The 12,941-nt window shown below is 45.3% G+C and overlaps 1 protein-coding gene across 3 annotated transcripts in view; it reads left to right on the top strand.

The window, feature by feature from the left end:
• LOC138761432 (syntaxin-2-like) overlaps positions 1-12,941 on the top strand; it is an 89,986-nt gene that overhangs the window by 38,275 nt on the left and 38,770 nt on the right. The window lies entirely within an intron of this gene.

The following is a 12,941-nucleotide window of genomic DNA, read 5'->3' as shown; positions in this document are numbered from 1 at the left end:
CATAAACTTTTGATCCTCTTCATTAGGTGCATATATATTGAGCAAATTCCCAAATTCTGAATATATCTGACACTTTATCATTTCATACCTCCTTGCTGGATCTATTATTTCCTCCTCTATTTTGATTGGTACATTTTTATTAATTAATATAGCTACACCTCTAGCTTTTGAATTATATGATGCTGCCATTACATGTCCTACCTATTCTTTCTTTAATTTGTTATGTTCCACTTCATTTAGATGCGTTTCCTGCACAAATGCTATGTCTATTTTTTTTTCAGTAAATTTAATAGCCTCTTCATTTTAATTTGGTTATGTATTCCATTAATGTTTATAGTCATATAGTTCAACGTGGCCATCTCATATCCTGTTTACATCTCATTTCCGCTTCCTTACCACCACCATCCCATTTTCCCCATTTTCATCTCTCAGTTTTCCCTTTTTAAACTCAATGTATGACAGCACATTTAAAACATAAAATACTCCAAAAACTCCCACATCCAATATTACTTTAATCCCAAATATTCCCCCCCCCCCTCTCTGAGTCACCCCTTATCCCTTGCCGGGCAACCACAACTCCCCTTTCCATTTGGATTGCAATCCTGTTCACAAGCGTCAACTGATTTTGCAGTGACGGTTATTCTCTCCCCCCAACCCAGAAAATACTTTTTTTTAACACATAACACAAAGTTCTCCCTTTTATCCCCTTACTTCCTTCCTTCCCTTCTTTAGTTCTTTACATATACATTGTTTTTACATCTTTATATGTATTTTATCGCCGTTCTTCATTCTTATTACATCTCTTAATCTCTCCTTCTGTCCTGCAAGTGTTCTTCAAATTCTTGTGCTTCCTCCGGATCCGATAACAGTCTGTTTTGCTCCCGGGTATAAATATTTTAAGCACAGCTGGATGTGTTAACATGAATTTATAACCTTTTTTTCCATAGGATCAATTTTGCTGTATCAAACTCCTTTCTCTTCTTTAAGAGTTCAAAACTTATGTCTGGGTAAAAAAATATTTTTTGAACCTTGTATTCTAATGGTTTATTGTCTTCTCTAATTTTATTCCTTGCCCTCTACAGTATATTTTCTCTTGTTGAATATCTCAAAAATTTTACTAAAATGGATCTTGATTTTTTATGTATCTGTGGTTTCAGAGCTAATGCTCTGTGTGCCCTTTCTATTTCCATTTCTTCTTCTTCCTGCATTTTTGTCATTCCCAGGACCTTCAGGATCCATTCTTTTATAAATTCCTTCATATCTGTGCCTTCTTCATTTTCCTTTAGGCCCACTATTTTTATGTTGTTTCGCCTACTATAATTTTCCAATATATTAATTTTCTGAGCTAACAACTCTTGTGTCTCTTTAATTTTTTTATCACTTTCTTCCAATTTTCCTCTTAAGTTGCTCTTTCTTCCACATTTTCTACTCTTTTCCCAATTTTTGTCATGACTAGTTCTAATCTTTGAATTTTATCTTCTGTTCTTTTCATTTTTCTTTTAATTGCACTAAATTCTAATGACAACCATTCTTTTAATGCTCTCATTTGTTCTTGAAAAAAAGCTTTATCTATATTCTGTCTATCTGTTTTACCTTCTATTTCTCTGTGAAGATCTTGGTCTTCTTCTTCCTCTTCTTCCTGTGTTTGTGTCTTTTCTTCTTTATATCTGTCTCTACTGATTTTTCTTGATGAGTAGCTTGTCTCACTTTGTCAGGTCTCTTCATGCTTGGCCTCTTGCTGTTGGTCCTCTCCTTCTGAGCTACCCATCTGTTGAGCCTCCTGTTGCTCATCTGTCGAGCCTCCTGCTGCTGCTCCTCTTTCCTTTCTGCCCATCGACTTTCTTTCTCACCTGGTACTTCACTCCCTCTCCTGCCGCTTTCCTCATCTTCCCCAGCTGAGAGCCCTGGTATCGGGCATCCCTCAGCTGGTCGCACTGTGGTTGCCCACTCCTTGGCTGAGCCCCCTTCCCGCCATTGTTTTTCTTTACCTTAGATTGCACCCTTTTATTTGGGTCAGAGAGCCATTTTTGCAGTTGCGACTCTGCAGGGCCGACACCAACCTTGGAGATTGGGCACTCTTCTCCACCACGGCTCCCTGTTCCTTCATGCAGGTAAGGCCTTCTCCTTTCTTTTCTGGTGTCTTTTCTTTTTTTCCCGTTGTTTTTACTTTTTCCTTCTTCTGTGCCATCTTCTTTCTCTTCTCTGCAACTTTATCTTTTATTTCTTATATTTTGTATGTATTAAACTTTGACTTTTCTTAACTTTTTTTCTTCTTTTCTGGAGAGGGCTGGTTTTACCCTATCAGCCACTACTCCATCACATGACTCCTCCTCTGCCAGCTTAAGTCTTGAGGGCCTTTTGACTTCAGGGTCAGTTTGACAGCCTTCCAGACTGTGGCGTTCTCCTTTTCAACTTGCCCATTCCCCCGGGGGTTGTAGCTAGTAGTCCTGCTGGATGCAATGCCCCTCACCAGCAGGAAGTGATGTAGCTCGTCATTCAAAGGATGAGCCCGGTCGCTATGAAAATAGCTGGGATACCTGAACAGGCGAAAATGGAATCTAAGGCCTTTATGGCTGATGAAGTGGACGTGTCTGGATATGGAATGGGAGTGGGAGTGGGAGTACTCATCAATGACAGAGAGGAAGAAGGTGTTCCTGTTTGTGGAAGGGAGAGGACCCTTAAAATCAACACTGAGCCATTTGAAGGGCTTAGATGACTTGATCAGGTGCACCTGGCAAGACCTGGTAATTTCCCTGATGTCTTCCATGGAGTAGGGCAGATTGCACGCCTTAACAAAATGAGCCATGCGGGTGACCCCTGCATGGCAGAGCTCATTATGCAGAGACCGCAGTTGGCCCGTGTGTGCAGAGGCACAGCTTCCTCTGGTTAAGGCATCTGGACGATCATTAAGGGCTCCTGGCTGATAGGCGATGTCATAACTGTAGGTGGAGAATTCGAACCTCCACCTAGCAATCTTGTCATTCTTGATTTTTCCCCTCTTGACAATATTAAACATGAATGTGACTGAGCGCTGGTCAGTAAGGAGTGTAAATTTCCTACCTGCCAGGTAGTGTCTCCAGTGTCTCACGCCCTCTACAATGGCTTGAGCCTCCTTTTCCACCAATGGGTTCCAGAGCTTGTGGCTTTGTAATGTCTGAGAGAAGAATGCAACCGGCCTGCCTGCCTGGTTGAGAGTAGTGGCCAGGGCTACGTCCGAAGTGTCACTTTCCATTTGGAAAGGTACATTCCCGTCCACCACATACATGGTGGTTTTCGCAATGTGATTCTGGAGGTAGTTAAAAGTCACTTGGCTTCAGCTGAGAGGGGGAAATTAGTGGCTTTTAAGAAAGGGTGAACTTTATCAGCGTATTGAGGGATCCACTGGGCGTAATATGAGAAAAACCCCATGCATCTCCTCAAAGCCTGGGAATGGGAAGCTCTAACAGGGAGCCCATCCTATCGGGATCAGGGCCAATGATGCCATTCTCCATCATGTAGCCAAGGATAGCCAGACATATAGTCCTGAACCTGCATTTGTTAGAGTTATAAGTGAGGTTCAGGGCTTTCGCTGCGTGCTCTGGAGGTTGGCATCATGGTCTTCCAAGGTATGGACACAGATAGTGACATTATAAGATAGGGGAAGGGGGCCTTCAACCCATACTCATCCACCATTCTGTCCATCTGCCTCTGGAAGATAGAAACCCCGTTAGTAATACTGAAAGGGACCATCCGGGATTGATAGAGGTGACCATTAGCCTCAAATGCCGTAAATGGACGGTTCTCGAAACATATTGGCAGCTGGTGATAGGCAGCTTTCAGGTTGATTGTCGAATAGACCTGATACTACACAATATCATTCACCATGTTTGAAATACGAGGGAGGAGATATGCATTAAGGAGAGTGTACCAATTAATAGTTTGGCTATAGTCAATTACTAGCCTGGAATGGTTAACCCTTTTACCGCTACCACTTGCGCTCTCCATGGGCTGGGGCTAGTGTTTTTTTTTTAATTTTTAAAATTTTTCACACTATGAACCATACTGACCAAAATACATAAAGACATTTTTCTCTTGAATATACACAGTGTCATTTTCTCCCCATTTTCCCCCCTCCATTCCCTCCCTCCCTCACCCCTCCTCCCCATTCATTCAACGTTCAATCTATATGATACATTAAACCCGTTAAACAACGTCGTCACATAATAAAAATAAACAAGAAATTTGTGTCTTCTACTTTTTCATACTGGGTCAGTTCATTTTGTTGTCTTCTCCTTCTGTCATTTTAGGTGGTGGAGGTCCATGGTAGGATTTCTCTATTGTGTTCCATGTATGGTTCCCATATTTGTTCGAATACTGTGATGTTATTTCTTAAATTATATGTTATTTTTTCCAATGGAATACATTTATTCATTTCTATGTACCATTGCTGTATTCTCAGGTTATCTTCTAATTTCCAGGTTGACATAATACATTTTTTTGCTACAGCTTTGGCTATCATAATAAATCTTTTTTGTGCTCCATCCAAATCGAATCCAAGTTCTTTATTTCTTATATTACTTAGAAGAAAGATCTCTGGATTTTTTGGTATGTTGCTTTTTGTGATTTTATTTAATACCTGGTTTAGATCTTCCCAAAATTTTTCCACTTTCTCACATGCCCAAATTGCATGTATTGTTCCCGTTTTCTTCTTACAGCGAAAACATCTGTCTGATACTGTTGGGTCCCATTTATTTAACTTTTGGGGTGTGATGTATAGCATGTGTAACCAATTATATTGTATCATGCTAACCTCGTGTTTATTGTATTTCTCATAGTTCCGGAGCATAGCTTTTCCCATGTTTCATTCTTGATCTTTATGTTTAGATCTTGTTCCCATTTTTGTTTGAGTTTACAGCTTGTTTCCTCATTCTCCTTTTCTTGCAGTTTGATGTACTGTTTGTTATAAATTTTTTAATTATCATTGTGTCTGTAATCATATATTCAAAATTGCTTCCTTCTGGTAACCTCAGACTGTTTCCCAATTTGTCCTTCATGTAGGTTTTCAGTTGGTGGTATGCAAACATTGTATTGTGAGTTAGACTATATTTGTCCTTCATTTGTTCAAAAAATAATAATTTATTTCCCAAAAAACAATTTTCTATTCTTTTGATCCCTTTTCTCTACCATTCTCTAAAGGAAAGGTTGATTTTTTGTCAATATTAATTTTGGTAGTTGATAATTTATTATATTCCTTTCTACGTGAATCTTCTTCCAGATGTTGAGCAGATGGTGTAATACTGGTGAATTCCTATGTTGTACCAACTTTTCATCCCACTTATATGGTATATGTTCAGGTACCTTCTCCCCTATTTTATCTAGCTCTAATCTGGTCCAATCTAGTTTTTCCCTTGTTTGATAAAAATCTGATAGGTATCTTAATTGTGCTGCTCTATAATAATTCTTAAAGTTTGGTAGTTGTAAGCCCCCTTGTTTGTACCATTCTGTTAATTTATCTAGTGCTATCCTCGTTTTCCCCCTTTCCATAAGAATTTGCTTATTATTTTCTTTAGCTCCTTGAAGAATTTCTCTGTTGGGTGAATTGGTAATGATTGAAATAGGTATTGTATCCTTGGGAAGATGTTCATTTTACTACAGTTTATCCTTCCTATCAGTGTTAGTGCTAAGTCTTTCCAGTGCTCTAAGTTGGCTGGGGCTAGTTTTGATGATACCTTCGTCGAGCAGACGTTGTGTCTCCGACTTTATGAAATCTCAGTCTGCTCTTGGTAGCAATAGGTTTGCAGTCCGGGCACAGATTCAGGAAGAGAGGTTGTGGGGGGGGGGGGGGGGGGGGTGGTTGATATTCAGTGTGGAGATGCTGCATGTGGGTTCTGATTTTAGGGGCCCTCCATTCTGAACAGTTACAGGGGGGAAGGGACCAGAATACTCCAAGGTCATGCTTTTAAGGTGACACAGGAAGTCCAGACCCAACAACACCGGAGCACACAATTCATCAAGTACATACAGGCAAAATTTACAGAATCCCCCCTTCAAACGGCAGGTATACTATACAATGTTGTTAAACACGAGTAGAATACAAATGAGTTGCAAGGAATATGCGATAATTGGAAGGATATATCTTTAGGTTGTGCTCTTACACAGTCCGTGAGTCTGTGAAGCTTTCAGTGTCCATTAGGCATTTAGTTGAATGTCCACTTACCTTCACAGTCAATATGGAGCTGGTGAGGTCTGTCCTGGTCTGGAACCATAGAGTACAGGACCCCAGAGACTCCATACTCCTCACTTGAGTGTCCACCACCATCCTGGGTTTCCCTGCATGGGTAAGATGGCGTCAACCTCATGGCACAGCAGGATGGCTGCACTCCCTCCTCTGTTGATGATGGTGCTGAGTTTGAATTTGTGTCGCAGCAAGATGGCCACCGAGCCTTTTCGTACTGTTTCCTCACTTCCACTGCCACCCTCCGTCGGTGTGTAGCGTGCAATAAATGGGTTTGGTTGAATTCGGGGCAGATGGCTTGGGGCTGGAAATATGATCCAGGAGCGGTGCAGGCCGCGGACTTCCCGAGCTTCCCCTCGCATGGCAAACCCTCACCCGATATCCTTTCTTGCCACAGTTGAAATACTCTGAGTCTTTAGCTGGGCAACGAGATTAGCGATGCTAGCTCTTGCTGCAGAAAAAACACTCCCTAGCACTGGAAGCGGCAGCCGTTAGGGCTGGGGTAGCGGGAGCAGCTGGTCCTTGGAAGGGGTCACCTGGGTGAGCGAGCTTGCTAGTTAGAGGTCATCAGTCTCAAGCTTGGCCTGTTCCATTGACTTGGCTAGTTCAATGTGGCAAGCCAAGTCCTTCTTACCCGACTTGAGTAGTACCTCGAGCGAACTGTCATGACTAGAGTGTCCCAGATCTGTTCTTGCTCATGAATATGGCCCGTAGCCACTTCGTACCTGCACTTCTTGGCAAGCGTCCACAGATCCAGCAGGTAGTCATCGATGGTCTCTCCTGGTCGCTGGCAATGTAGGGTGAGTCGGTACCTCACTAGAACCTCGTTCTGTGACTTCAAGTACCAATCCTTCAATGCCTCGAGAGCAGTGACATATGTAGAACAGTCCCTGATGACTGCATACCCTTTCGTTCCTACCCTCGAAACGAGTGCGAACCTCCTGAGTTCATTGATGTGGAAGACATCCATTCAGATAGGCCTGGAAGCAGTCTAGCCAGTATGTGAACTCCTCGACCACATCAGAGGACAGAGGGTCTGTCATTAACGTACCTGGCTTGAATAGCGCTTCCATCGTTAGGGAATAAGCTAATAAAATTGTAGCGCATATAAAAGCTCTCATGACTGGAAGGAGAACAAATGCTTTTATTAGCTTAGTTATAAGTAGGGTCTCACAGTGGTCTTCAGAAGGGTTCTGGGTTTAGGCGGGAAACCAGGGTTATATGTGGGCAGTTGGGGGCGGAGCCAGGTATCAGCACATCACACTACCAGTGAATCCCAGTTCACTGCGGGGGGGGGAGGGGGTGGTATAATGGAAACCAGACCTTTGTGACCTGGACCGTGGCTAACCTCTGTACAGGTTTCCCCCACTCTCCGAAAGTAGAATGTTCCTATGAATCCTATCGTAAGCCAAAATGGTCTAAAGTGAAGAAGCAGTTAACCTCAATTTCTATGGGAAAATATTTGAGCATTTCCAGATCCAAAAAAAAACCTACCAAATCAATCCAAATTGCACACAAAACCTAATGTATGTAATTACTTAATATATAAAGCGTATTCTTTCTCTCTGTATGTAAATAGTACGAATGCTGGACGCTCGCAAGTTCAACGCACGCACAATGTCTTTATTTCATTCCCCACAATCGAAACGCTTAATTATGTCCTGTTGTACTCTAAGCGTAACACCCTTACTAACTCTTTTAGGCATTTCTGATACCTTAGGGCGCATCTTGCTAACGGATGCACAAAGTAAATCGAGATAAAGCACAGATGCTCACAGACATAGTTCAAAGCTCTGGTGGCTTGATGCTGTGTGTCGTTCCCGGGGAAGGAGCTTGGCAGCGCCACTCTCGCTGCTTGGAGTGCGTGCTGCCCCTTCACCCACAGTGCAAGGGAGAGCCCCCCCCCCCCCCCCCACACACACACACACACACACACACACACACACACACACTGTGGTCATCCTGAGTGCTGGTGGATCCCACAACCCAGGGGCCTGACCTGCACTCACCCAGTGAATGTTTCCTGGGTGACGTGAGCACATTGGAATGTGGGCTGTGGGAAATTGGCTGTGTCATCCCCCTGCATTGTATGCTGCAGAGGGTAATTGTAGCTGGAATCTAAAGTATGGTAAAAGATAACAGTGATGGATAAGCTGACAATTTGTTGCCCAACACCCAGGGAAGCAGAACTTCCTGCAATCCAAGGCACAGGCTGGAGGTGGTCATGTGTTTGTAGGCGGCCTTGCGCGTTTTAATGTTTAATTATGAAATTCAATATGGAGTCTTTTATTTTTTGAGGGAGCTTTAATGTAATCTAATGGGGAGTGATGGGAATTGACCTACATGTCACCAGAAACTAGTCCATCTTTCCCTGTAGTTGTTGGAGGGGGGTGATACAAAGAGGTCGAGGTTCAAGTCTCCATGTTATGGAGTTATGGATCATCATTGTGAAGACCTAGCTGAGTGAGGGTCCTCTGGATCGGAGACCACGGTGCAACAAGGCAAGATGTTTCTAAAGAATGCTTTCCTCACACTAATCTGCATGTCAATATACAAATTCCGAGCAGAAGTTGGCTCTGGTCCCGAGAGCGTGCCCCACCGTTTGGTAAATGACCTCTGGTCTAATTAGATCCCGAACTCTATTCCCGGAGACCAGCGATGACCTTTCTTGGCCGGTGAGAACCCGCCCACTTCCGCTGCCCTTTGACGAGCAGAGTTCCAAAGGAGAAAAAAGTCACCTCCTCTCTTTCCTAAATGTTTTAAATGAAGTACCTTGAGTCATTGTTCGTGTAATAGTACAGAAAACGTGATATGAGACGAAATTTCCGCTGCCTGCCATAAGGCAGACCAGGAGATGCCACTAGCATTGCCTGGCACCCCTTGCAGAAAATGAGAAAGTAAAGTAGAAGAAAGTCCCTTCAGAGTCGCTGAGTGTCTGAGGATTCACTTCCACCGCTTCTGCAGCCTCGCTGACTCCTGTTTAATTCATCAGTCACACGAGCTCTTCGACCCGATCAGGAAGCCTTCAGCGCCCGAGGCCCTTTGGGATTCTTCTTGCCCTCAGCGCCCTCTTGAATCCCAGCTCCAATACCTGGCTCCCATGAGTCAGTCTCCAGCAGCCCACAGCCTGTGACGACCGCAAGTCACCCACAGCATGTGTGGGTCCTTCAGCCACTGACCCCCTTGCTGTTCAGCTGCTACAGACATAGTCTTAAAGGGTCACCTTCTCTGTTTCTCCATGGAGGGGTGGGAGCGTGTCGCCGCACTTCTGAAGACCTGTACCTGTATGCTACTCCCCCAGAGTCTGTGATCCTGTCATGGTGTGCTGCCGAGCAAAAGCACTGCCATCTTGGGCACAGACCTCAAGGATGCAGGATTTCAAAAATAAACCCCATCAGCTCCTTGAATGGGCTCCTTAAAACCTGTATGGAGCTGAGGACCAGGTGGTTGGACCCTGCGGAGCATTGCTGGGACTCCCCTACCTGCTCTCCCAGGTCCACATCAGCTATTATCGCAGCTCCGGCAGTGCCGCCATCTTTTTATGACACCCCCTTTTCCGATAGTTTGAGATTCTCCCACAGAAGGAGTAATCTCTCCATACACATACTCTTTAGGCACTTCCAGGTGGCCAAAATCCCCGATTGTAAAGCCGCATTATTATGTCAATATGCGGCTGTCAGGAGCCCACTTGAAAGTGCAGGAGGCACCTGCGAGGCAAACTTTGTAACCCTCCTCCGGAAGGGATCATCGCCAGAGCACTGAAGTGTCCCTCTCCCCCCCACCCCGGCACATGAATGCAGCCACCTGAAAGCACCTGCTAAGGGGATGACGGTCAGCTGGTGAACGCCTGACAGTTCCCCTCCCCGTGGCCCCTGCTCCCTGGCACGGGATGTCAGGGCAGGGGCAGCCAGCGTGGGCTGTCTGCTTGGGGACGTCCCCACACTGATACCGCTGCCCCTCTCTCTCCCAACAGCCCGGTATGAGTCCCCGCATCCGGTACAGCTGTCCCTTCAGTGGCCATCACTCCGCTTTTAGCGCTGCCACCTGAACAGCAGTTCAAAGGACTGCTTCCGCTTCTGCAGGCGCATTCTTGGTGGAGAATGCATCTGAAGAAGCCTTATATCAGGATCTGATCCATTGTAAATCAAGTCCCTTCTCACTCTTCCCTAAACCAGTGTAAGCCTAGCCTGTCTGAACATTCCCCATCGAACATCTACAAGCTGAGTACCCCTTATCCGAAATGCTTGGGACCAGACGTGTTTTGGATTTTGGGTTTTTTCAGATTTCAGAACAATGGAACTAAGCAGCAAATAGCATGAGCAGAATATCTGTATCAGAGTTAAACAGCAACAACAACACCGGCTTTTTGAGCGCCAACATGATGCCACAAGTGGACAATTCACATGAAATAATGTTTAATACTTACCAAAAAAAACTTGATCGCTGATTACAAAAGATGACCATTCCTTACTGCTGCTAGACCCCTGCCCCTGCCTCTGGTCCCCAATCACCTCCCTGCCCCTGCCGCAGACTACCTCCCTGCCGCTGGTCCCCGACCACCTCCCGGCCCAAGGCAACCTCTTCAATGCAGACGGCACCGCACCTGGCATTGAGAATGGAGTCACCATCGCCAACTGCAGCTGACGCTGAAGACTTGGACCCAGCTCTGTTTGATATCTTGCTTTCACTGTTATTGTAATCAAACCGGTGCCAACAGAGTGTCAGAGCCCATGTGGGCAAATCAGGTGATGAATATTTTTCCACGTGATGTCATGGCAGTGCTGTAAGTTTGGTTTTTGGATTTTCAGATAAGGGGTACTTGACTGTAGTAAATCCAGTAACTATTTCAATACAGCAACATCACCCCTGAAATGAGGAAAGCAATACGTGGCTGCCTAGATGTGTCAGCCTCACTGTATACAGCTGAACTATAACTCACTGCTTTGATATTTCAACCCCTTTAAAGGGAAACGTAAGGTCATTAGAACGTGCAGGCATTCTCTTTTTAAACATTTCTGGTAACGTTTTAAATGGGGAAAATGAGCATGTTTTTGATACTTTTAGCAGTTCTAGTCTCCCAACTGTAGCCAGGGTGAAGAGTGTGGTCCAGGCATAAAGGAGAGTGGAGCAGATAAGAATAGTAGGAACGTTTAGTTGCCTGTGCAAGGAGAGAACTAGGCCTAGTCCAGGAAATTATTGGCCAATGAGTGGTCCGGAAAATATTGGAGTGGAGACTCCGAGATGGGAGGGTCAGATGAGGGACAGTCAACTTGGCTTTTTGAGGGGCAGGCCATGTCTTGCAACTTGATTGAGATGGTTGATGAGGGGAGGGCAGCGGATGCTGTGTGTAAGGGATTCAGAGGAGTTGAAAGTCGGCTGGTTCAGAAGGCGTAGATGCGTGGGCACTGCGGTGAGTTGCTTCTTTGGATTTGACTGGCCCTTAGAAGACAGAGGTGTGTGGCGGAAGGATGTTATTCAGGCTGGGCGTCTGTGACCGGTGGTGTTCCACGGGGACTGGTGTCAGAACCCCTGTGCTGGAATATTCCATGATGAGCTGTGTTGAATTGCAGCAGATAGTACAAAAGCCCAGAGAACGGTGTGACCGAGAAACGTTCAGTTAAAACCGTAGAAGAGCTGAGATGTGACAAGATGTTCCCGCCCTGAGTGGGAAACTCCCTCCCCAACAGCACTGTGAGCCCCTTCTCCAGAGGGGGAGCAGCAGGTCCAGGAGGTGGCTGCCCCTGTCCTCAAGCCCATTGAATGTAGGCAGGAAAGGCTGGTCTTGCCAGTGATGTCCACACACTAAATAAAACAAAAAGTTTAAAAATCCAATTGTCATTTATACCAGCAAAATATTGGTCATAGATTGTTGTTTAAACTGTGCCACAGTCTGTGATTTTACACAGCTCAAAGGCAAACATGAGTGATTGGAAACCCATCATTGTTTAACAATAGAGTATGAAGCCATATAGCATAGAACAGGCCCTTTGGCCTGACTAGCTCATGCTGTACAATGTGGTATTCTGAGCTAATCCCATTTGCCTGCTCTTGGCCCCTCTCATCCATAACTCCATCCAAATGTCCCTTGTGCTGGTCTTGTTCCCACTTCTACACTTTCCCCAGGCCACTCATTCCAGAGATGGCCACCCCCTGAGAATGTAATAGAGGATGAAACAGTACCTGATTGGTCTCGGAGCTCCAACAAGCGGTTAACAGATCACTCCAGAGCAAGTGCCTTGGCACGAAGAAGGGACGCAGCTCTGTCCTGGCACGGCTTTCTGGCTCAAAACAAATGGTGGTGCTGCCAGAGTTGCTGTTGGTATGGACCCATGGAGAATGGGGAGACAGCACTGCTCCACATGGTTCTACCGCCCAGTCCCACTACCGACGGTTTTAAACGGCCTGATAAAGACGATGATGGTGGTTTATTCTAAAATCCTGTGACCATGGGGTCTTCTCCCAAAATGGCGGCAACTGTGTTTGGCAGCTGCCTCGAGTGGTTCAGACTTCGGGTAGGCAGAGGACTGCCACGGGACACCCCCCAAAGCACCTGGTTTGAGAAGTGGGGAAGACCACCCTAAGGGACAGTGACCGTGGTGGCAGACCAGTGAGGGGCTCTTTGGCTGAAGAACACAGAGGCAGCAGACTTGAGGCAAGGAGCTTTGGCAGGCTGCTGGTGACTGCAGTCCAAGGCCTCACCTCCGGGCTGAGTGCAGCTGGAGATTGG

The sequence above is a fragment of the Narcine bancroftii genome, chromosome 4, assembly GCF_036971445.1.
Source record: "Narcine bancroftii isolate sNarBan1 chromosome 4, sNarBan1.hap1, whole genome shotgun sequence".
Lineage (NCBI taxonomy): Eukaryota > Metazoa > Chordata > Chondrichthyes > Torpediniformes > Narcinidae > Narcine > Narcine bancroftii.
This window is presented reverse-complemented; position numbering and strand designations above follow the sequence as displayed.